The following is a 23984-nucleotide window of genomic DNA, read 5'->3' on the forward strand; positions in this document are numbered from 1 at the left end:
GCGGCTGTGTTTTTAATCTCGTGGTCACAGTCCTTAGTGTCTTCATGTGTATGGTAAATCTTCATGCGGTGTGGTGGGTAAAGCATCCTGATTAGCACGTGATAGTGACACAGCCATCCACATGTGGAAGATGGGGATGGAGCATGGACGGCTGGGATAGAGACAACCTCATCACCACTAGATATGCCGAGAATGGATGAATGTGATCCAGACTTAACCATGCACACTGAACAGTCTTGTTCTGGGTGTGTGTATAACCTGGGTGCTTGGGTAACACTAAGAGGCATTCTGAACCTGCTTTCTTGTTTCTAAAATAGTATGCAAAGGGAAGACACTCTTACTTGGGTGTGTGATTTTTGATATTGGTGCTATTATAATGTCTTCTAACTTCTTACTTGCTGGTGCCTGCTTTTGTAAATTATTTTTACTTTCTTTAATGTGAGAGTCTGCCTATGTGTCTGTGCACCACTTGCAGGCCCGGCGTCCATGGAGGTCAGAAGGCGACATTGGATCTTCTCCAAATGGAGTTCCAGAGGGTCGTGAGCTGCAGCATGAGTTCTGGGAGTCGAATGTGGGTCCTCTGGAAGAGCTACTAGTATTCTTAGCCACTGAGCCATCACATTTGAAAGATAGAAAACTGGACAGGACTGCTCCTCTTGTTCTAATAGGGCCCCTTGCCAGCCAAGATGATCTCACTTAAGGTCTGACTGTGAGGGTGCCAGGAAGCCAGAACCTAAGCTCACAAGGTGCTCTCCTAAGGGCTCACTCTGCAGCAGGACATCTCTCAGGCTACATCTGAAGGCAGTGTGCACATCTTAGGGAAGCACTAAGGGAAGTGTCCCAAAGGTGCTTAGCTGGACCACGCGTTGACTGCTGTCAGTAATTGAAATTTGCCAACAAAGATTTGTGTGTAATCTGTGATTTCACTTTTCAATTAAAGTTGCTTTCTTCTGGTTGGAAAGTACTTGACTGTTTTCCTCCTCAAAGCATGCCGCGAACATGAATCTCTCTTTTCTCTGGGTGCTAAAATGGGAGGAGGAGTGTGGAGTTGGATGACATGGAGGAGAAGCAAGAGGAGGGACGTTTGCAGTGGTGCCTGGATGGCAAAACAGAGGCTCTCTTCTTGCAAAGGTCTTGGGAACTGAGGCGTAGCTAAGGGCAAATGGATCTCAGTTTCCAGAGGAAGCCAAGGGTTAATGGTCTTACAAGGTCAGGATTGGGAAGAGCCGACCTCCAGACAAGCTACAAGAAGCAATAAGCAGGCGGTCATCTCAGGTACTAGGAAGTAGGAGATTGGATCATCTGATCCAAGAAGACTCTCTTCTACCACTCCCATGGGTCACATGACCTTAATAGTCATGCTGCCCTACAGTTCCTGGGACATAGGAGGAAGCTGTGTTCCAAGGATGGCTGGAAGGGTGTACTGGCTGGTTTGGGGTGTCAATTTGACACAAGCTTGAGTTATCACTGAGAAAGGAGCCTCAGTTTGAGGAAATGCCTCCACGAGATCCAACTGTAAGGCATTTTCTCAGTTAGTGATCAAGGGTAGGAGGGCCCAGCATATGGTAATGGTGCCATCCCTGGGCTGGTAGTCCTGGGTTCAGTAAGAAGGCAAGCTGAGAAAGCCAGAGCAAGCAATCCAGCAAGTAGTACCCCTCTCTGTCTTTTGCATCAGCTCCTGCCTCCAGGTTCCTGCCCTGTGTGAGTTCCAGTCCTGACTTCCTTTGGTGATGAACAGCAATGTGGAGGTGTAAGCTGAATAACCCTTTCCTCCCCAACTTGCTTCTTGGTCATGATGTTTTATTACAGCAACAGAAACCCTAGACAAGGGGTGAGGGCAAGACAGGAAGGAGGGGTTTCTTGGCTTTTTAGCCTTGGGCTAGAACAGTTTCTGCAACTGTCTAATGGATAATCCATCTATCCATCCATCCATCCATCCATCCATCCATCCATCCATCCATCCACCCATCCACTTATTACTAATTGGACAGGGACTTGGAAGGGCAGTTGCTATGTTTGCCTCCCCCTGAAACTCACTTGCTGAAACCCCATCTCAGTGCAATAGGATTAGGAATCGGTGCCTTCGTGAAGGTGAATGGCATCTCATGAAAGAACCTCCTGGGCACCCTTTTGTTTCTACTCTGCCATACAAGGACACAGCAAGAAGTCCCCATCTGTGTCTCGCTGGAGTCTGCTGAGCCCTTGACTGGACTTCTCATCTCTAGAACTATGACCAAGCAATTTCTTATTTATAAATGGTCCAGCCTACAGCACATTGCCATAGCCCCCTGAACAATCTAAAAGCAAATACCTGTTAGATCTACCGGGGTCCCTAGGGAGGAGCTACATTTCACTTCCTGTGCTCAGCACAGTACTGGCTATATTGGAAGACTCTAAGAAACTCTGTTGATTGGAAATTGGTCATCAGGGATGAGAGGGTAGAAGAACATTTGCAAACTGTAGTGGCCCATGGTGCAGAATAGCCCAAGCCAAGGTCCTAGGACAGGTGACTTTGACTGGGGCCTTCCTGGCAAGTCTGGAATGCTTTAAGTGTCCCAACAGGCAGTGCTTTCTAAAGCCTGTGCCCTTTCCCACCTTGCCTCCCCACCATGGCTGATAAAAGTCTATATGAGGCTTGTAACTTGGCCCCTGTCAGACAGGCATTAAGAATGACAGACTCAGAGCCAGGCTGAGGGACTTAGATCTGGTGGAGAATCAGCAGTTGGTTTAAGCTACTGAGACCTGTACAGAGCTATGGGCAGAGCGAGGCCCCGCGTGCAGTTAGTGCGAGTCCATTCCGTCTGGTTTCTTTCAAGTACAGATAATCCCTTCTACCTGGCCAGACAGCTGAAGTGTTTTCATTTTTTTTTTTAAATTTGGTAATAAATCTGCCAACTCTGGAAGGCTCCAGCTAGGATCCCTGTTTGCTACGTCTACACCAATGTCTCATAAAATAGTATAATGTGAAAAAGAAAAACGTATATCTTACACTTTGTCTGCTCTGCATTATGGCGGTCCTCTATTCATCCCCAATACAAATGTCTGACCTTCACACGGAGTTCAAACACTCTCTGTCAAACTGGAGGAGAGACTGCATTTCTCCACCTTCCTCTCCCTGGCCCCACTTCCTGCACCAATTTTGCCTGAGAGGGAGCAGGGTCTGCTGCTAAATGTGTCACACTGGTTTAATACTCCCTAGGAGGAAAAAAAAAGAGACTAGCATAAACGATTCTACGGCGTGCCCGTTAACCATGTTCAGATGGCCCCTCCCACCCCTCTTTTCTCTCCCTCTGGGCAAATGTGTGTAGAATACACTGATACAGGGCATCCTGTCGCTGAGGGCGGACTTGTGTTTATGGGAGGTAATTTTCCACACAACCAGATCTTCAACAATATCAGTTAATATTCAGTAGAACCAAACACCTCTCCAAGTTCATCTGCCTCTGTTCCTCTCCACGTCAGTTCAAAAGGGTCACCGAGCAACATACACTGTTTTGTTCCTACTCTTTGTCTTTGTGCCATGCCATTGTCCTGCACTGATTCTGGCCCTCTCTCTATTCTGCCCAGCTCAGCCTTGCCTACTCTCAATGCTTACTGCCTCCTCGAAGACTTTGTGGATTATACTACTCCAAGTGTTTCTTTTTTTTTCTTTTCTTTTTTTAGGAGCTGGGGACTGAACCCAGGGCCTTGTGCTTGCTAGGCAAGCGCTCTACCACTGAGCTAAATCCCCAACCCCCCAAGTGTTTCTTTACTCGGGACTTCACCAGCACTTACAGCTCACAGCATCTTCTTTTGGGGTCCAGCCATGCCCCGCTTTTTAATGGCTGCTGCCACTTCTCTATGTGATCGTTCTTCAACCTTCACTTCATTTTACCCTCTTCCTTCTTGTGGTGGTTTGAATATGCTTGGCCCAGGGACTGACACTATTTGGCGTTGTGTGGCCTGGTTGGAGTAGGTGTGTCACTGTGGTTGTGGGCTTTAAAACCCTCATCCTAGCTGCCTGGAAGTCAGTCTTCGGCCAGCAGCCTTCAGATGAAGACATAGACCTCTCAGCTCTGCCTGCACCACGGGCCCGCCTGGACACTGCCATGCTCTCGCCTTGATGATACTGGACTGAACCTCTGAACCTGTAAGCTAGCCCCAATTAAATGTCATCCTTATAAGAGTGGCCTTGGTCATGGTGTCTGTTCATAGCAGTAAAACCCTAAGCACTCATTCTTCTTCTCTTCTTCCTCCTCATTCTCATTCTTATTCTGTGACAAGGATTCAAAACGAAGACGAGACTGGCCTAGGGCACACCATGTTGGCAGAGACAGCCTTGAACTTACAGTGATTCTCTTTCTTCAGCTCAGCTGCTAGGACTCCAGGTGCGAGCCACCACGCTGGCTGTCGCAGTTCTGAAACTTCTTTAGTAGACCGTAATGTCTTAGAGGTGCCGCTTTCCTTTCTGTTGCCAAATGCAGTTTTTACTGTCTAGCAAACAGTAATGACTATGGAAACAATGACCTTGGGGTGGGTGTGCCTGTGGTGGTGTGGCCTGAATTTTCTAGGTTTGAGCAGTCAGAAAAATAATTTACACTTTTAAGGCAAGGGAGAGTCTTGACATGGGGTTATGGGTGCCGAGGTCTTTTCTCTTGCTTGGCTCCTTCAGGAGCCTGGGTAGAGTTAGTGAAACTGCCCAGAAGTATACTGATGGACGCTGGATTTCCTGATACACTAGGCTGTTCAAATTTCCAAGGTCACTGTGCCTCTATGCCAGCACCTTCTTCAAGACCCTCTGCATCTCCCAGGCTTCCACATGCAGACTGTATTTTAACCAGAGCAGGGACTTAAGTATCTTGGTGTTTACTCATATGTGTGGGATGAAACCACGGGCTGCCTTCTTCCTCCGCCCCTGTTTGCACCCGAAGGCTACTCTATGGGCCCCTTTGATTTGTGGCCGCAGTTTGTAGCTGTCGTCGATTTCTTTGTTGTTGTTGTTGTTGCTGCTGCTGCTGCTGCTACCGTTTTCTTGCTGCTCGATTTTAAGCTGAGTGTTTGGGTAGTAAATATGGTTTACACCGACTCGGCTGGAAATAATAGCATTTATGCGCTGAAGTTATTTCCAAAACCTGCGGTATGTGTATACAAATAGATCCACGGCAGGGCCCTGAGACTGGGGAGAGCACAGACTCAATAAAGCCTTTGAGATGGAGTATAAACAGGTGTCTGCGACTAGGACTAAGCCAGGCAGATAGGGCGCATATCACCCCCCACCCCTGATGCTGGCTCTGAAGTGGAGCCCTACCATAAACACTGTGCTCAGTGCTGGGGAGGTAGGAGGCATCTTTGTGATTATATTTACCTGTTCGATGCTCACTTGCGTTCGTTTGAGCACCTCACATTAAACTCCTTGCATTTCTATGCGTTCACCCTCAGTGAACCTCGGTGGTGTTAAACTTTAATTGCTCTGGATCCTGGTAAAGGGAAACTGTGCCAAGAAACCATGGGATTAGCTTATAAAACTAAGCAGCCCTCTTCTCTTCTGAAATGGCTGTCAGTCTGGGATCGTTGGCATGTTGGATGGACCCGGGCATGGTGCACAGAGTCCATGGACTCTCCATGCTGGTCACCTCCTCTTCCTCCTGATCAAGAGCAAAGGAATTCCAGGTTGCCGAGGAATAAATTAGAGAGCTGTCTCCTGAAGTTGGCTAGAACTGGTTTTGAGATAAAGATCGTTCACTGGTGGATCTGCATTGCTCCCGGAACAAGTACTCGTCTCCTTGTCTGACGATTGTCTGGAAGTGGAGCCCACATCTTGACCCCACATGAAGGTCTTGTTGGCCAAGGGTTTGATGATTTCAAAGGTGTCTTGGCTCTGTGTTGAAAGCTGTGTGACAAAAGCACAGGAAGGGTGTCCCGATTGCTCCCCAACTTGTAAATGCCAAGCAGAAATCTTGTTGCAGTTCCTAAATGCCACATTCCGGCGTGTTTATTGTCCCCCTCCTAACGGGGAAAGATGGTGAATGGACTAATAATTCAGGAGCCGAGAACATGTTTATTTGATTTTTAGAGCTTTAGCAAATACAGTGTGTACAAAACCCGGTGCCAACAGCATGCATAATTCCTCCAGGAATGGGGCCGATAGAAACAGAAAGCTTGCATGCTTCAAAACTGTAACCAATATTTACACATCTGAGTGACTAATTCTCCACTCTGAGCAGGAGAACAATGGGCGTAATAGTCAGGTGCGTTAATGCAGAGCACGCTCATCTGGTGACTTGGATATTTGACACACAAATAAACTTGGGAGGGCGGCGTGGGCAGGGGGAGATGCGGAGGCCTTTTATCTACCTGTGTAACCATACACCAAACAGCAGGTTACAAGCCCGCTCAGAAAATGCTGACCCAATGCTGTTCTGGTACCTCATGTGCAGGATTGGCAGATGATTTGCAGCGCTGCAGGAGTTCTGTAGCTGACCTCATTAGCGGAGCGTTTCCTGGCTTGTTAGCATCATATTTGTATAATTTACAGCACCTTCCTTTTTATGGAATGTGTTTCTTGCAGAGTGTAATGGCAGCAATATATTTAACCTATTGCATTTAGGCATGCTTTTGCTGCAGGCAGCCTGTAGACATAAAGGGCATTTCCTCCTCTCTTGCATGGGCTCTTTTCATTTGGGGCGTATGGGCTGCTGCTGCCGCTGCTGCTGTTGCTGGTGTGTGTAAATGTGTGTGTGTGTGTGTGTGTGTGTGTGTGTGTGTGTGAATGTATGTGTTTGTGTGTGTGTGTGAATGTATGTGTTTGTGTGTGTGTGAATGTATATGTTTGTTTGTGTGTGTGTGAATGTATATGTTTGTGTGTGTGTGTGAATGTATGTGTGTGTGTGTGTGTTGGTATGTGCAAGTTTATGAGTGTATACACATATGTATATGTTACCTGGAAGACATGAATAGGTCCTGGAGATAGGTCTCTTACTCCAAGGACAGTGACCACTTCTAAGATCTGCTTGCTTCATTGCCACAAGGTGTGGCTTTGGGTGCGGCGAAGCTTACTGGCTTCTCTCTCTTGCTTTGAAAGAGATAGATACTGGGAATTGTTTCTTTTGGGTGGGAGTGACAGTGGTGAATGATGCTCTTCAGAGTGTTGGCATACAGAAGGAAGTCTTCAAGAGTCTCTGAATGATGTCTTAGAGGTTTCTTCCTAAAAAGATAAAAGAGAAAATTGAAGAAAGTTACATGCTCCCTTCCCCCAAGGACGGGTTCTGTCTTAAATAAGCTTGTACCTTGGGAAAAATGTAGATTATTTATAATATATAGAGATATATGATTTATTTTCCTCTCCCTCTCTGAAGAAGTAGAACAAGGAGAAATGGCCAGGGAAACTAGAGAGTGTCTGAAGATGAAGAAGAAGGTGTGTGTCCTAGTTGGTTTTGTGTGTGTGTGTGTGTGTGTGTGTGTGTGTGTGTGTGTGTGTGTGTCTGACAGGAGCTGGAGTTATCTGAAAAGAGGAACTTCAGCTGAGAAAATGCCTCCACCAGAATGCCTGTAGGCAAGTGTGGGGGTCATTTTCTTGACTGAAGTTTGATGTGGGAGGACCCAGTTCACTGTGTGTGATACCCACTGGGCAGGTCCTGAAGTGACTAAGGAAACAAACTGAGAAAGCCAGGGGGCTGGAGTAATCAGCATTCCTCTGTGGTTACTGCTTCAGTTCCTACCTCCATATTTGTGGTGGTTTGAATCAGCTTGGCCCAGGGAATGGCACTATTAGGAGGTGTGGCCTTGTTGGACTAGTTGTGGCCTTGTTAGAGGAAGTGTGTCACTGTGGGCATGGGCTTTAAAACTCTCGTCCTAGCTACCTGGAATCCAGTCTTCTCCTAATGGCCTTCAGATGAAGATGTAGAACTCTCAGCTCCTACTGTACCATACCTGCCTGGACACTGCCATGTTCCTGCCTTAATGATAACTGTCTGAACCTTTAAACCTGCAAGCCATGATGATACTCAACTGGACCTCTGAACCTGTAAGCCAGCCCCAATTAAATACTGTCTTTATAAGAGTTGCCTTGGTCATGGTGTCTGTTCACAGCAGTAAAACCCTAGCTTAGACAATATTTCTGCCTTGAGTTCCTCCCCCAACTTCCTTCTGTGCTGGACTGTGGTGTGAGGTATAAGCCAAATAAATCTTTTCTTCCCCAAGTTGCTAATGATCATAGTGTTTTATCATAGCAACAGAAAGCAATTAAAACCATGTAAAAGAAATGTTGGCCCCGTAATCCAAGGCTCTGATACTAGTGTCTGCTGCCATGAGCCAGGACGTCACAACCTTGAGTAATTGTACTTTCTTTAAGGTCACAGCTCAGACACCGGGGTGTGTGGAGTCTCTGGAACCAGACATTGCATGTTCTAAGGCCTTCCTTTCTGCTGTTCTGCATGCAGAGGAAGGCTGAAAGCTGGGGTTCTCACCAGCCCACAATGCAGAAGTGGTAGGTGGAGTGACAAAATAAAGAGATATGCTCTCCAGGGTCTGCCAGTGGCCTTCAGTTTCCTCTCCTGAGGGAACAGATTAGGCTGTTTGACAAAGCAACTGAACAGTGTCATCATTCAGAAACCAAGGTAGGGTGATTTTTAGAGCTCAGATGAATACTTGGGAGAGAGCATAGACAGATGCTTACTTCCTTTCCAGGAGTACTCTCCTTCAGGAGAAATTCACCTCATGTGGCAGTGGTTTGAATAGGAATGGTCCCTGGAATTGTGATGGTTTGAGTGGAATGGCTCTCATAGGCTTATGTATTTGATTTGAATGCTTTCTCATTAGGTAATGACACTATTTGAAATTATGAGGTGGTGTGGTCTTGTTGGAGTAGGTGTGGCCTTGTTGGAGGAAGTGTGCTAAAGGGAAAAGGCTATGAGGTTTTAGAAGCCCAAGCCAAGCCCAGTGCCTCTTTCCTCCCCGCTGCCTACAAATCTGGAGGTAGAAATCCCAGCTCCTTCTCCAGCACCATTCCTTCCTATGTGCTATCATGTCTTTTCCCATGCTGATGACAGACTAAACCTCTGAACTGTAAACCGTTTGTGCAATTAAATGCTTACTCTTTCTTCTAAGAGACAGCATAGTCGACTAAAACATCCCAGGAGCAAGGTACACAGGCAGGCCCTGTACTTTGTCAAACTCAATAGACTGAGAAGGTCAGTATTCTATCAAATGACCTGAGGTTCAAGGCAAGCTTCTTCTGATTGGCTAATCAGTCTACAGTTCTTCCCATGTTCCTTCTGTCCCCAGCTTCAGAAGTTTCCGGAGCCTCCCTGATCCTGGTATGTGTTACAATTGCAATTCCTTTTGTTTTTACTGAAAAGATCAAGTGTTCAGTCTGAATCCACGGGGGTTGGATTTTAGGACCCCTGAGGTCACCCAAATCCATGGGTGTCCCAGTCCTTCATGTAAGCTGCCGTTCGTTGCCTTTAACTTAATATACCCACATGTTACCTCTACATTATTTATAATACATACGCCAATGAAAATGTTACATAAACAGTTGTTAGACGGTATGGCTTAGGAATGATTTCAGGGAAGACAGCCCAGCCCAACACTGTCAGCTCACAGTTAATCAAATCAGTACAAGTGAAACGTATGGTCACCGAGGACCGACTGTGTCCCTCCAGAACTCAAGAGTGCAACAGTTTGTGCAATTGTTCCCAAGGTTAAATGTATTTATATATAAAAATGGAAGGGGCATTTATATTTGAGTTTTTTTTTTTTTTTGAGCTGGGGACCGAACCCAGGGCTTTGCGCTTCCTAGGTAAGCGCTCTACCACTGAGCTAAATCCCCAGCCCCTATATTTGAGTTTTAAATATGTCTTGTTACCTCCTGGAGGTAAAGGCATTGGTCAAAAACAAACAAACAACAACAACAAACCCGAGACAAACAAAAACAAAAGCAAAATTCAAAACAACCCCCCCCCCCAAATCCACCACCCATCCAAGCAAAGCCATTGTGTATAGCTTCCCGGTTCAAGCTTCATGGGTCCATGCAATCCTAGGACATTTACAGAGTACCATTAAGTACTAGAACGTCAATGAAAGTTTGCCGTCCGGGAGCTCTTTGTCTCGGTCTTGGGTGAGGTGTCTATGCAGCTTAAATAGATGTATCAGTAGCATGATTTGATGCAGAGAGCTTCATTGTTTAGCCTCTACTAGTTTGATTGTCTTCAAATCTGTATGAGTAGGTACTGATTCACGTGCTCATTACACGGCCCCATCAGTCCCAGCCCCACCACCTTTCCTTGCTTGGAAAACTATTTTTCCCTCCAGACAGTTAAGTGCATGGCTTGGTGTTTTCAATGAGGCATCTTCTTTCCTGCTAGCCAGAGGTTTGGTTAGATGAACTCTGTCCTGTCTGTAAAGGCGGATGCCACCATCTTTCAACTCCTCTTTGTGACTGGATCCTCTACTTAACCCTAGGTCACTTCAGTTTTGCTCAGTTTTGTGTGATCTAGAACTCCATACGATATCCATGCTCTCCTTCATCTTTAGCACATAAATGTGTCTGAATCTCCACCTTTTAAAAAAGAGACTTATTATTTCTGTCTGTCTGTCTGTCTCTCCATGTGTGTGTGTGTGTGTGTCTGTCAATGTGTCTGTCTGTCTGTCTGAATTTGGTTTGTTCCCATATTTGCAGAAACCATAGAGGCCAGAAGGAAGCATCAGATCCCCCGTAGTAGGAATGATTGTGAACTAAAGGATATGGATGCTGGGAACGAAACCTGGGTCCTCTGCACAAGCCATCGCTGCTCTCTCCTCCCTCTGAATCTCTCCAATTAAAAAGATACAGCTAACGCCATTCCTTATCTCTGGATCAACTACTTCTTGTAGTTCCCCAGCCACCCTTTCTGAGCGGCCATGACACACTTAGTCCTGTGGCAGCTAAGCTCACGTTGGGTGGCTTCTGGCCTCACTTCATGGATTAAAACTATTCCCCATAGCCATCTATGAGCTACCAAACATTGACTGTAATCGGCATCGTCTCTACTCCCTATAAGCTAGCCCCTCTCCTTAGAACATCACGTTGGGTTTGTTCTCCTTTCTAGTCATTTCTTAGTTTGCTTTGTCCACTTCAGGTTTGATGGCTGCCCCTTCTGTGGAAGTGTCTGAGTTTCTACTCACTTTTTCTTCTTTGCAGGACCATTTTTTTTTTTATCAATTTCTCACAGCTTCTGTGGCCGCTGTGAGATTTTGACAAAGATTGCCCTGAGATTCTGTAACTTCTTACCACATGGGGCCCCTTGGCTACATTGTTGCAAACGGACTGTTAGGTGGGACGGGAACCTAGTTCTCTTACACACTCTGCTCAGAATTCTGGGTGGGGGTTGTGGGGGGGGATGGTGGAGGGATGGGGAGGTGGGGGAGTAGTATGCCTATGAGATGTCCAGTAACTGTAAGGTGGTGGGAAGAGGATCGCAGTGTGGATGCCTGCATTCTTCATATGCTTACAAAACCTACCATGACCCAAGAAAATAAGTCCTCTGCCTCTGGTTCATCTCTTGCCTCTGGTTTTGATCCTCTCCAGTGCTGACTGACATCCTGAGACTCCTAACATCAGTGTGCCAACCCTTGGCTTTGAGATTCCATAACTACTTCTCTCTGCAGGAACATGACTCCAGCTCCATTCCCTTGCTTAAGAAACTTCTATTTCTCCTCCAGAGAGCTCTCTTCAGGCTGGCTTTTGTCAATGAGACTTGCTTTAGTCTGCTAGTCTTCTCCTTGTCTTGTGCTTCTACCACACCTTGTTCATTGTTACTAACACTGATCAATAACTTAGGGGCTGGGATCTATCAGAATTTGTAGCTCTATTGTAAGTCCCAGGAAGGTCGGGGGGGATTCCTTGTTTGATAAATGAAACACAGGAGATCATTTGGCAGAAACCTGGTAACTTCAAAGAATTCTTGACTCACTTACAAAACCAGTAAATAATGACGCCCTGCTTAATTAAACACAGCAATCAGGGCAACAACAGCTTCTGATTATGAAATGGTTTGTAATATATTACGAATCATTTGTAATGGGAGGAGGATTTGTTATAAATATAAATGACAGGCTAAACACAATTTTGATAACGATCACTCCTGTGTAAGGTTATATGCCTTTACTTTTAATTATATAACCTCAATTGACCTTTGGAAGACCCTTTTCAGAGATGTCAAATAGATTATTAGCACTTTACAGGTCTTCAAGCTGAGGTTTGGTGAAGCAACATGCCTTCCATTGAACAAACAAAACAGCCAGGTCTCTATAGCCCAGAACCAGGAATTTGGTCTCTGTCCCAGGATATGAAAGAAAATAGAATGTACTGGATAGTGGGTTAATTGCTGGCCGTGCAAGCACAGGGACCTGAGTGCAATCCTGAGAACACACATGCAGAAAAGCTGAGCCCAGTAGGGGACATTTCTGATCCCTGTGCTCCTACAAGAAGATGGTAGTCAGAGACAGGAAGGTCCCTGGAGAGTGGCACTATTAGAGGGTGTGGCCCTGTGGGAGTAGGTGTGGTCTTGTTGGAGTATGTGTGTCACTGTTGCCTTAAGACCTAGCTTCCTAGCTGCCTGGAAGCCAGTATTCTGCCAGCAGCCTTCAGATGAAGATGTAGAACTCTCAGCCCCTCCTGCACCATGCCTGCCTGGATGCTGCCATGTTCTCACCTTGATGATAATGGACTGAACCTCTGAACCTGCAAGCCAGCCCCAATTAAATGTTGTCTTTATAAGAATAAAAGCAAGGTCCCTGGAAGCTCAAAGGCCAGCATGTTTGGTATAATCACAGCAACAACAAAGAGACTCCATCTCAGATCATGTGGAAGATGAGGACTGACAGCTGATGCTGTCACCTGACTTTGACCCTTGTATTAAGGCATGCACACACCTGCAACTCTTACACACACAGAGTCACATCAGATACACACACACACACACACACACACACACACACAGAGAGAGAGAGAGAGAGAGAGAGAGAGAGAGAGAGAGAGAGAGAGAGAGGCACAATCCTGCTAATTCTGAGTTTGCATTTAGTGTAGGTAGTCATTTGATAATTATTTGTTGAACATCTAAATGCAATGGATAGAAAGGCCAACAGGACTGACAATGTTAGCAAGATTTTAAAAACACCTATAAGTCAACAATTATGAGATAATAAGCAGAAACAATACGATATGCCATGTTATGTAGGAGAGAGGTGGAGTCTGGCCAACAGACTAGATAATGGCTTTTAAGTGACTTCAGCAATCACTTTAAATAACTGTGTGGGTGTGGGAGGTTTGTATACACTCCTCAAGAATCCTGAACCCACTAATGACAGGGTTGACAAAGGAAGCTTTATTATAACTTGGGACTTGATTGACATGCAAGACATAAAATGTGTGAGTAATACCCAGCCTGGCTCTCTCATGTGCACAGAAGGGAACAGAAGACTCTATTGTCCCTGTTACTGGTAGAACAGTGTCGTGGATATTTGTCTGTTCAAATTTAATTCTCTCCACCACTCCATCTGAACATTTTAAACATGTTCTAGAGTGGAGAGGGCACTGGTCGTCATTTACTGAACCCTGCCCCTATAGAACAACCAGGGTGTCTCTCTCTCTAGTAGAAGGTCTTTATTCAAGACATGGCTTTCCTTAAAGGAAGACTTCAACCATGCATAGGAAGAATTATCTCAAAGGCTTGCAGTTCCGAAGATCCTGGGATGGAAAAAAATGTGTGTGTGTGTGTGTGTGTGTGTGTGTGTGTGTGTCTGTGTATGTGTATTGTACATGTGTGTGTGTGTGTGTGTGTGTGTGTGTTTGTGGGTAGGCCAAAGACTAACCATGAGTACTGTTACTTGAGCTATCCCCTTGTTTTTTGAGCTAGCCTTTCTCACTGGCCTGGAGCTTGCCTTCTAGTCTAGGCTGGTTGGTCAGTGAGCCCAGGATCTATTGGTATGCACCTAACCAGCTGTCATTACAAATGCGTGTCACCAAATATATAGCTTTTTAATATGGCTTCTAACGAGTTGAACTCTGAGTCTGAACATTTGCATGGCAAGCAATTTACCAAACGAGCCTCCCCTGACTGTAAATCTTGCCTTTTTAATATTTGGTTAGCTTTTGGTTTGGCTCCTGATATGCACAAACCTAGGGTAGTGCTTTAGACACAATAGGTGTTCAATAATTAGTGGCGATTATGAAGAGAATGCAGCCAACTGAGAAGAAAGAATGGATTTGAAACCCAGTTCTTCCAGTCAGATGACAAACAGCATCCTAATCTAATTGTAGCAAGTTACCTAAATGTTCCAATCTGAAGTTTTTCTTTCCATCTGTAAAGTTAGTAATAGCAGTTATGGGCAGGGTTCCCTAACTGATGTTTTTATTTCTTATTAGTACCGCTTATTAGTCTTGAAAGCTTAATGCTATAGGTAAGTTAACTGAGGTTCATAGACAGTAAGTCATTTATTTGTCTTTGGAGGTACTATTTACCCAGTGTCCATCAACACTGAGATAAACCAAAGCCTGTGTGACTCTGGTATCTGATTATTTTCTACTTCATCACCCTGGGTGTATAATGAAGAGAGAAATGCTGAATTGTAAGGATTACAGTCGGAGTACCCAGTGCGCATAGAATTGTAGATGTTATTATTAACTATGTTTAGAGTGGTTTATTATTTATTCATATTATTTAGCAATGGGAAAGTCTTGTCATGTGATACCCACCGGGAGCCTTGTTTGGAAATTCCCTGGTTGGCAAAGAGTAGAAGATCAATAAATGCCTGTGGACATGCCAAAGATGTTGCAGTTGATACACATTAAAGGCCTGATGTCATCTGCATTTGTAACCAGATGATGGTCTTTAACACCTTTATCACAAGCACTCCATTTTGCTTCTGAAAGCTCTGGAAAGGTTTTTATGTTAATTTTTGAGAACTTTATAAATTATGATTTGATTTGCATTTATCCCCTCTTCCATCTTCTTCCAGATCTATTCTCTACTTCATATTCAATTAACTATATTTTCATTAAAAAAAAACCTATAGAGTCCCATTTGTGCTGCTTCTATACTCTTGGGTATGTGGTCATCCACTGAAGCATGTTAGGTGGACCAGGGACCACCAAGGACCACACCCTTAGAAAAAGCTAACACCTCCTTCCCTGGCAGCTTTCAATTACCGAAACTTCCTCGACTATAGATGCTACTTTATGCTCCTCCTCCACCTCCATGGAGGGATTTTGTGTGGCTTGAGCTTGTACATTCTGTCACAACTGCTAGGAGTTCATAGGCCAAAACTGTGCTGCTGTGCCCAGAGAACAATGTTGCCTTGTAGTCATTCACTGCCTCTGCCTCTTCAAGTCTTGTTGCCTCTTCTACCGTGATCCCTGAGTCTTAGGAGGAAGGGTGTGCGATATGGATATTCTACTTAAGACTGGGGACCCCACAGTCATTTATATACACTAACCAGTTATTGATCTCTGTGTTAATTACTATCTACTGCCAAGAGAGGCTTTCCTGATGAGGTCTGAAAGATGTGCTAGTATATGGATATAATGACAAGTCAGGAATCAGTGGTTGTAGGTTCTCTCCTAGGACCTAGGACCTATCTAGCTATAGGTTCTTGGCCTCTATAACTGTGCCAGGTATGGGTTCCATTTTGGGATCTGGACCTTAAAATCGATCAGTGAGTGGTTGGTAGCTCCCATACCAGAGGTGCCACTATTGCATCGATGAGCTTATTTTGCTAGGTAGATAACTGTTATAACTCCTAGAGCTCACAGCTGGATAAGATTTTTTTTAACTTTAATTTTTTTTAATATTTATTTGTATACCTTAACTTAAAAGGTATAAATAGTTTAGGGGAAAAACTTCAAGTTGGTAGAGGCAAAGTAGTTAATGAGTGATAAGCAGATGAGGGTCAATAAATCTTTTGAGTTTGTTTTCATCTAAAGATAAAAATGGTTGGCAGCTGGTTAAGAATGGCAAACATTTTCTCACACAGTAACACACATAACACCTTTCAGCACTGTGAAAGCTATCTAGTGGGGATAAAGCTTCCATGTCAGTAGCAGTTTGGTTTCTCCATATTGAGTGGCTTAAGTATGTGAGGTCTTCAGCAACATGGTGTTACTGTGAAGTTCTGAAGGATGACCAAGAACAATGACACTCATCAGCAATATTTGAGGATCCCTGGCCAACAAGTCCTATAGGGTTCATCTATAAGCTATTATCATTTCTTGGCTATTGTGAATAGAGTAGCAACTTTTATAATATACTGTAGGACAAGTAGCTGAGAGGTGGTGAATTCTCCTTTTGCTACAGAGAAGTAGGGCAATATTATACCAACTCTCTATAAATACTAACCATGAGCTCTAGGCAAGATTTAAAATTTTAAAACCCAAGTACTCACATCTATCAATTTTGGAAAATTCTTTAGATAAAAAGGAAGAGTATTGGATAACTTTTCTGGTTATTATGGCCACATCTGAAGTTAGCATCACATGGGGGTAGCTGGGTCAAATTCCCATAGAAAACCTATGGTGCCTCTGGCTTGAAGAAACACATGACAGAGGTTTAGGCAATGATAGCTACTAACTATAAACCCTGTACCACTCTCTGTCTAACTTGAGGATCAAGTGCATATGGGGCACCATCCAAACAGCTCAGCTAAAGATAGAAGAACCGAACTGAGATTTAGAGAGCCGCCCATGAGATAGTTTGTCATCTGAGTCCTCTATTCCATCAACAACAGCTCAATAATCTTCAAAAAATACAAAATAATTCAGAGGAACCACAATGTCTAGAATACTCACACTGTCTAGAATATAATCCCCAAATTTTAATACGGAAAGAGTAAAAGGATGTGGAGGAAATACAGCCCATAAAAAATTGATTATGTAGTTAAAATTACTGAATATATACTCATCAATATAGGAGAAAGTATGACTCAAAGGAAGAAAAGGTAGAATCTTAGTGGAGACACAATACACTAAATAAAACCTCGGAACAGAATTTTAGGAGCAAAACTGCAGTAACCGCTTAAGAAGGATGGATGTGACATCAGAGGATTCAGTGAAATTGCAGAGGGAGGTAAGAGTCTCTAGGCCTAAGAATAGAAAAGAGCAAACTAATGAACAGCATCTCAGACATTGTGAAACAAAGTCAAAATGTCTAACGCATGCTTAGTGTTGCAAAAGTGGATCAAAAGAAGGATATAATAAGCAAAAGTATACTCTACAAATGTCAAATTCCACATGATATGTATATAAGATGTTGAAAATGACAAGTAGAAACCAGTCCTCACAGATTTCCTAAATTTGATAAATGGCCCAAGTTCATACATTGAAGAATCTTCGTGAATCCAAAGCCAGATATATATGAAGAAGATTATGCTAGGGAGCCTCTCAGTCTAACTGTCCACAAACCTTGACAAAAAGTAAAACTCTTGAAAATCTTGAGAAAAAGGACATAGTGCATATAAATCGATAATCTACTGGAGTTCCAAACATGATAGAAGCCCATCGCCAAATGGATGTATGATGTGTGTGAGAAAACAAAAGAGACCTGTTCACCCAGATTACATCGAGTGTGAATACTATTTAACAACATAGGCAATGCGTGGGAACCTTTAGATTAAGCAAGATTGTTTGAACTGGGAAAAACTTGAAAGTCCCTCAAAGGCCCATATGCCAAAGGCTTGGCCCCCCAACTTCTGAGTATTGGGAGTTGCTAGGACCATGAAGACATGAGGCATAGTGGGAGGAAGTTAAGTCATTAGGTATGTGCCTTTGGAGGGCATACCCAGATATCCCTGTATCTGCTTTTCTGCTACCATGAAGTGATTAGACTTCCTCCAACATGCCCACCCAACATGACATACTGTGCCATCTCAGGCCCAAAGCAATGGTGCCATGCTGCCACACAGTGATATCTCTGAAACCAGGAGCCAAGGCAAAGCTTTCCTATTTTTAAATTCATTCATCTCAGGTATAAATGGAATGTTAACACACCCACGCTACAGCAGATGTTACAGAATTCTTTAGATTCAAAGAAGATGCTAGCCATATGGAAAAGTAGGTCTTCAGGAAGAAAGAGCATCAAAATGGTAAGTAAATAACCTGGTATAAATAGAAAACAGCATTTCTTATTTCTTTAAGATGCACATACCACTTTATAAATTAAAATCACGTCTTGTAGGGTCTATGGTACAATAGATGTGTCTGGATGATACACTCAACGTTTGCAATGGGGTGAGGTGGTTCCAGTGCCTAAAGAGTGGCAATGTTTTCTTATGTTTTGCGTAAATAGTACAATATTAGTTCTTAGAAGACTGTACATTTTAGTGTCTAGAGAAAAGAAGATTGATTCAATGAAGGAAGCTTATGTGAAGTTACTTGTGATGATTTCAATGACAAATTGTGTTGATTAATTGCTTCTATGTAACTTTGCAAAGATAAAAGAAATTAAATGAAAACAGTGAATAGGGAAACAGGTCAAAGATCCAGAGTTGGCACAAGACATCCCAAGACCAAGTTCTCAACACGAAGGAGATTTATTTGCTCTAAAGGTACAAAGGGAAGGGAATACGGGATAAACACAGGAGCTAGAGATCAAGGGAGGAAAGGAAAGGAACAAGGGTGACAGGGAAGGGATATTTGCTCTGGAGGGACAAAGGCCTGCCTCTGGATAGAGGGGAGACATCTGGCCCAGGGGCAAATGGCACTTTCTAAAGAGAACAGAGGAAACCAGTGTTAGGATGAGTCACTTTGTTTTGATTGGTCGTGTTAATTAGGTGAGACAAAATGGGGCTTTTGATGTTAGATTTTAATACTTTGATAGCTGGACTGGGGTCGGGGTGGGGGAGGGGGGCGGAAGTGGCCAAATAAGGGACTATATCTTGGTGGTTAGCTTTAGGGATGTAATCTAATGGGCTTTAGTAAGGCAGAGGGAATGGGGGAGAAAGGTAAAGGTTTCATGTTTGCCATGCTTGGGCATGCTAGAGCCCCTTCAGGAGAGGATAGTCTTTCCTTTCTGCCCAGGAGTTACCTAGATTCTACTTCTCGGTGGGAAAATGGAGAATACTTTAATTTACTCATCCAGAGATGCTTCTTTCTATCTAGCAGATGCTATTGGATTTAAGGATTTATCTTAGCTACTAAGGACGTTCATACGATGGGTTGTCGTTTTTGTCTCCTTTTGGCCCATGAATTTATGCACTCTCCTAACCTCTACAACTGGTGGAATATTTGATCTTGTTGGCTCATCTTTGTAGGGGAAAGAGATGGTGTGCTTCTCAAAATATTCACCTTCCTAGGCTCCGATAATTGGTACCAGGTTGTGATATTGTCAACCTGACAGGATTTGGAGTCGCCTAGGAGACAAGTCATAGTACACCCAAGAGGAGAGATATCTTGATTAGTTTAGCCTATGGACACGATTAGGTTCATTGAGGAAGAGGAAGGATCTGGTCTTGGGTCCTGGGTAGTATCTAATGCAGAAAACTAGCTAGGCTTGAAGATTCATCCCTCTCTGCTTCCTCAGGGAAAGCAACGAAGGCATGGGGTTCCAAGCAGACCAACCGTTGGGAGTATGATAGTCTCTGATTTTGTTTCATGTTATGATGTGAAAAGTCTCCTGGGATAAAAAGATTGTGGGGCTGAGCATCCCTTGACACAGAGTGAGAACACGAGGTTACCTTCTTGCTTGGTGCCTACTTAGCTGTGCGACTTTAAACAAGTCACTAACCTCCTTGAGTCATAGTTCACTATATGAAACATTGTGCAGTGATCTCCACCAACGCTCTCAAAGGAAGTAAACTCTGTTTCCTGAGTTTGTTTAGTGCTCTGCTTAGAAGTAGGTGGTTGAATCCTATGTTTCAAACTTGAGTCTTAGGGAAAATGAGTGATGGCATTGTCCAAGATCTTTGTTCTTGGTTAGGTTTTGTTTTCTTGTGTGGTATAAATTGGCAGGGTGTAGTAACTACCTTTAAATTATAGCTCTGTTTCTATAGCCCTGTGACTTTGGACATGATGTCTCATTTTCCCCACCTGGTCTGGGGTCGGATAATATTGTAATTGTGTGTCACGAGTGACCAGTTGTCATTCTTACTTCATCTCTGTAGTACAAGCATATGTATGTGAGTCTGCCAGTCAGTGCCAAGGAGAAGCGGTTTACAAATAGTTCTCATCTTGGCCTAGAGAAATACCTACCCTTCCATGGACAAGCCTGCATAGTCCTTCTCTGCAGAGATGATATAGTTTTTTTTTGTTTTGTGTGTGTGTGTGTGTGTGTGTGTGTGTGTGTGTGTGTGTGTGTGTGTGTTCAAGGGAAAACAAACCACAGCAAATAGGAACCTGTAGGGTGAAGATAAAGGAGCCACAAGTTGGAAGGATGCTGGGCCTCTGTCATTGCTTGAAAGAGAGCTACCCTTCTCATTAGGGGGGCCATTTGGAATAAGTGTCTGATATGCTGTTGTTTTGCTTGTATTATCATGCATTTATTGTTTGCTTTTATAGAATTAGCCAATTTAGGAAGCACAAGTCATGCAAAGCATCTGGTGTGGTTAAACTGTCACTTATTAGGACTGAAGAAGTAAAAGTCTTCCACTTGCAAACAGTATCCTTCAATCGGATCCGATGGTTCCATCACCCTTGCCAAGGCTGAAGTTCCAGCATTCATTCCTGTGACTTTCACTTCTCCAGTAGATGAGGCAGAGGTAGCAACAGAGCCCCCAGAGTACTGGGGAGTAAGAAGGAAGGAAGGAAGGAAGGAAGGAAGGAAGGAAGGAAGGAAGGAAGGGAGAGGAAGGAAGGAAGGAAGCAGAGAGGTGAGAGAACTTGCCTAAGAATTTCCAAAAATAATAGATGATAGCTGGGCTGGGCATGGGGCACTAAATTCAACTCCAAAATCTTCCTTGTTATCAGTGAGGGGTTTTGACCCATTATTAGACAAGGAAGCTGGGACATTTGGTTGTGCAGAAGCTGTTTCTGTTAGAGCCCTTCTGCCATGTTATTTAAACATTCTGTGAAGATGAGCCTTTGACTGCGAAGGGCTGCCCCAGTGCAGCCCTACATCCTCCAGTCCTAAGGCTGCAAATATCCAAACTCAGCATCCTTTATGAATAGGAATAGATTGTTTCCTCAGCATCTCAACCTCTACACAGGGCTAGGTGTGTCAGCTCTGCACTCACGGATACCCTGCCTTTGCCTCTACTTACCTCTCCTCATCCACTGATTGGCTTCTGTGTTTCTGGTCCAGGAGAGTTCTGAGGGCTTCTTAAAAGCAGTAGTTCTCACCCTTGAGGCAGGGCTCTGCTCCTCTCCCAGAATTCAGGCATCTCTGAGAAGTCAAGAGCCAATCGGTCTGATAGGAAGTGACAGCGAGGCAGCGTTGTTCCAAGCCAAGTCCCAGAAAGGAGTCCGACGATGAACTTGGAGAGGGCACAGGTGGTGAAGGGACAGAGAAAGAGAAATGCCCATAGTCAGAGGAGACAGAGGGCTCTGGATGTCACAGAAAGGGGAAAGGACTAGCCAGCTGCTGGGAATGGTGTCCAGAGGGACCCACTTAGAGTAAAAGGCAGAGAAGAAGCTGGGAGGGTGCCTGCCCTGTGCTGGCTAGTGCTTCCTGCCAGGCCCTTCCCCCGATGGTCCGCATGGCCAGCTGGCGGATCTGCTCAGCACATTTTCATCCAGCTCAGCTCAGCACATCTCATTCCGGCCTGACCCAGACCCCTTGAAACCATTTGTTTCTCTTGGAGGAGAGGAGCTTGCGGTTGACCGTGGCCTCTCTGCCGCTACTTACCAACAGAGCACTGTTTCTCTGTCTTGCCTCTCTCCCAGGGATTGGACCAGCTCAACCCACATTCCAGAGCTTCTCCTTCCAGTGGCTTAGTTCCACGCTGCCTTGTCCAATCCGCACCTCCTGTTCTAGCACACTGGACCACCTTGCTTTTGTTAACCAAGACGCTGATGTATGCCCATTCTCTCTCTCTCTCTCTCTCTCTCTCTCTCTCTCTCTCTCTCTCTCTCTCTCTCTCTCTCTCTCTCTCTCTCTCTCCTTACAAATGGCTCTGCAGCAGCCCTGGGAGGGCGCAGCCGCACCAATCACGTCTCCATGGTTCCTTGTTAGCTGCACTCTAAGCAGGAAAGTGACTGGGCCTGACAATATAATTTACATTGCTGTATAAAACTATCTGTGGAAGCCAAGCTAATTTGTGCCAGATTAGGCTATTTGTCTCAGCCACTGTCTCGCAGCACAATCTATCAGAGGGCTGTTTTCAAATATCGCTTTTCAAGCGTGCCCTTGAGAGGCAGAAATTGATTGGGATCTTAGAGAGCAAAATTACAGCAATAACTTAAAAAGAAACAATAATTACTGAATCATACCAGTGTCAGCACTCTGGAAAACACGAAATAGCCATCAAACCCCAATCCAATATATTCCGAAGCGAATTTATTGAATGGAAAAAGCAGTTGAGTGAGGGTTTTTCTCCTCCCCCCTCCCCTTTCCCTGTACATATGGTTATCTCAAAACCGCAAGCGAATGAGTCGATAATTCTTGTCACTGACTGCTCCATTTTCGCCAGGCAGAGGAGCCCCATTAGCTGCCTGCTGCTGCACCCGGCTCCCTCTCACTGAATCCTTTCCCCTCTCCATGGCCGATTCATTTGCTTGTCTCTGCTCTTCGAGCAAACAAACATGTATAACTAATCATCTGTTAAAATGCAGAGGGCCGCTAATAAATCTCCGCAGCTGAAATACTTTAATGGGTAATTAATTGATCCTGTTCCAGAGGAGTAATAAGATAATAAATTAGACAATATTTCACTCAGTCGTGTCAGGCGCCTAGCTAATGGCGCTGTAGGGCTAAGCCGAAGGATAATAAATTAGCCAGAAATTAACTGCTAAGAGGTTTCTGTAGAGAAATCGGTTGACAAGTGAGTCACACAGTCCTGATTCAGGGCCTGCCTGGTAGTGTAGCAATCTCCATGAATGTGAACTCGGGCCTCGGGAGGGGGCCCGTGGGGCACTCCCAACCAGGCTCCAGCAGGATTAAGTTCCCAGCCAGAAGAGTGCTGTTGGGAAATACCCAATGTGTGAAGTGGGCCAGGGCCCTGCCTTGCACACCCAGCAGGTCCCTGGCTGCAGTGAAGTAGGCACAACATGTGATGTGCTCTGGGAAATAGCTCCCCACTCCCAAGCCAGCAGGCTCTCTGAGCTTTTAATGGGTCATACCTGCTGCTGTCATGTAAGTGACCTAGGCCACAGAACACCTATAGCCGCCATCTTGCATTGGCTGCGGAGCCCTGACAAATATGCTAATGAGGAAGGGTGGAGCCTGGGAAAGAGACTGGCGCTCCTTTAATAACAAGGCTATTAACTGTCAGGCAGGAGAAATATCAGGGAGCGATGAAGTGAGTTACACTTTTCCACAGGTCAGGGAGGTTTGTTTTGGAGTCAGAACGGGGGAGAAGACGTTTCAGTTTTATTAAGAATCTTGGAAAAGTGTTGACAGTCAAAGGGAAGGAAAGGGAGGCACTGGAAGGTTGCCCTCTTCGGGGAGAAGGTGGCAGCAGGGCTCAGCCTGAGGCAAACCCCTGGGGAAGAAGTACTTTCATTTCTCTCTGGGGTTCGTTCACCCAGAGACTGTATGTAGGTATAGAACCTGAGCAAGGATCTGCTGAGGAAACCAGTGCTGAGTAAAAGAAACATATACAGGAGGCTCCCGGGGCCACATCTCCTCAGAGTAGAGGCCATTTATTATTTTCCAGGGAAGGTTAAAGGGAGGGGAGAACAGCTAAGGGAATGAGGCTGCCCAGGCTGGGCTGCTCCTCTCAGCGATGAGATCACCTGCATCCCTTCTTGAGGATGGTCCCAATGGAGGTGTCGTGCTAGCCTTCTCCAGCTATCTTCTCGCTGCTGAGGGTAAAGGAGAGTGGATCTGCCTTCTGAGTCAGGCTGGCACCAAGGGTAGCATCAAACGAGGTAACATGAGACA

At 44.8% G+C, this 23984-nt stretch overlaps 1 protein-coding gene and 2 long non-coding RNA genes across 7 annotated transcripts in view; 2 read left to right on the forward strand and 1 right to left on the reverse strand.

Annotated features, from left to right (window-relative positions):
- The window catches only part of Erich1 (glutamate-rich 1), a gene marked incomplete at its 5' end in the record, with an annotated part of 52793804 nt that overhangs the window by 42465622 nt on the left and 10304198 nt on the right, over positions 1 to 23984 (forward strand).
- The window catches only part of LOC120097505 (uncharacterized), a 97413-nt gene that overhangs the window by 41068 nt on the left and 32361 nt on the right, over positions 1 to 23984 (forward strand). For 2 of the 3 annotated variants that reach the window (XR_015640428.1, XR_015640427.1), the window contains one exon: positions 476 to 961. The exons of the other annotated variant lie outside the window; for it this stretch is intronic. This is a non-coding gene — a long non-coding RNA (uncharacterized LOC120097505). Of the gene's footprint in view, positions 1 to 475; positions 962 to 23984 lie in introns of those variants that run through there. 3 annotated transcript variants of the gene reach the window in all.
- LOC108348413 (uncharacterized) lies at positions 6018 to 23294 on the reverse strand. Of its 4 annotated transcripts, none has more exons than XR_015640424.1 (3): positions 23222 to 23294; positions 21205 to 21417; positions 6018 to 7183 (listed from the first exon to the last, which is right to left on the reverse strand). It is a non-coding gene; the product is annotated as an uncharacterized LOC108348413 (long non-coding RNA). The 4 variants fall into 4 exon arrangements; XR_015640425.1 differs by lacking the exon at positions 23222 to 23294 and adding an exon at positions 22373 to 22437; XR_015640422.1 differs by lacking the exon at positions 23222 to 23294 and adding an exon at positions 21789 to 21831.

This window comes from Rattus norvegicus, chromosome 16 (assembly GCF_021556685.1).
Source record: "Rattus norvegicus strain SHRSP/BbbUtx chromosome 16, alternate assembly SHRSP_T2T, whole genome shotgun sequence".
Taxonomy (NCBI): domain Eukaryota; kingdom Metazoa; phylum Chordata; class Mammalia; order Rodentia; family Muridae; genus Rattus; species Rattus norvegicus.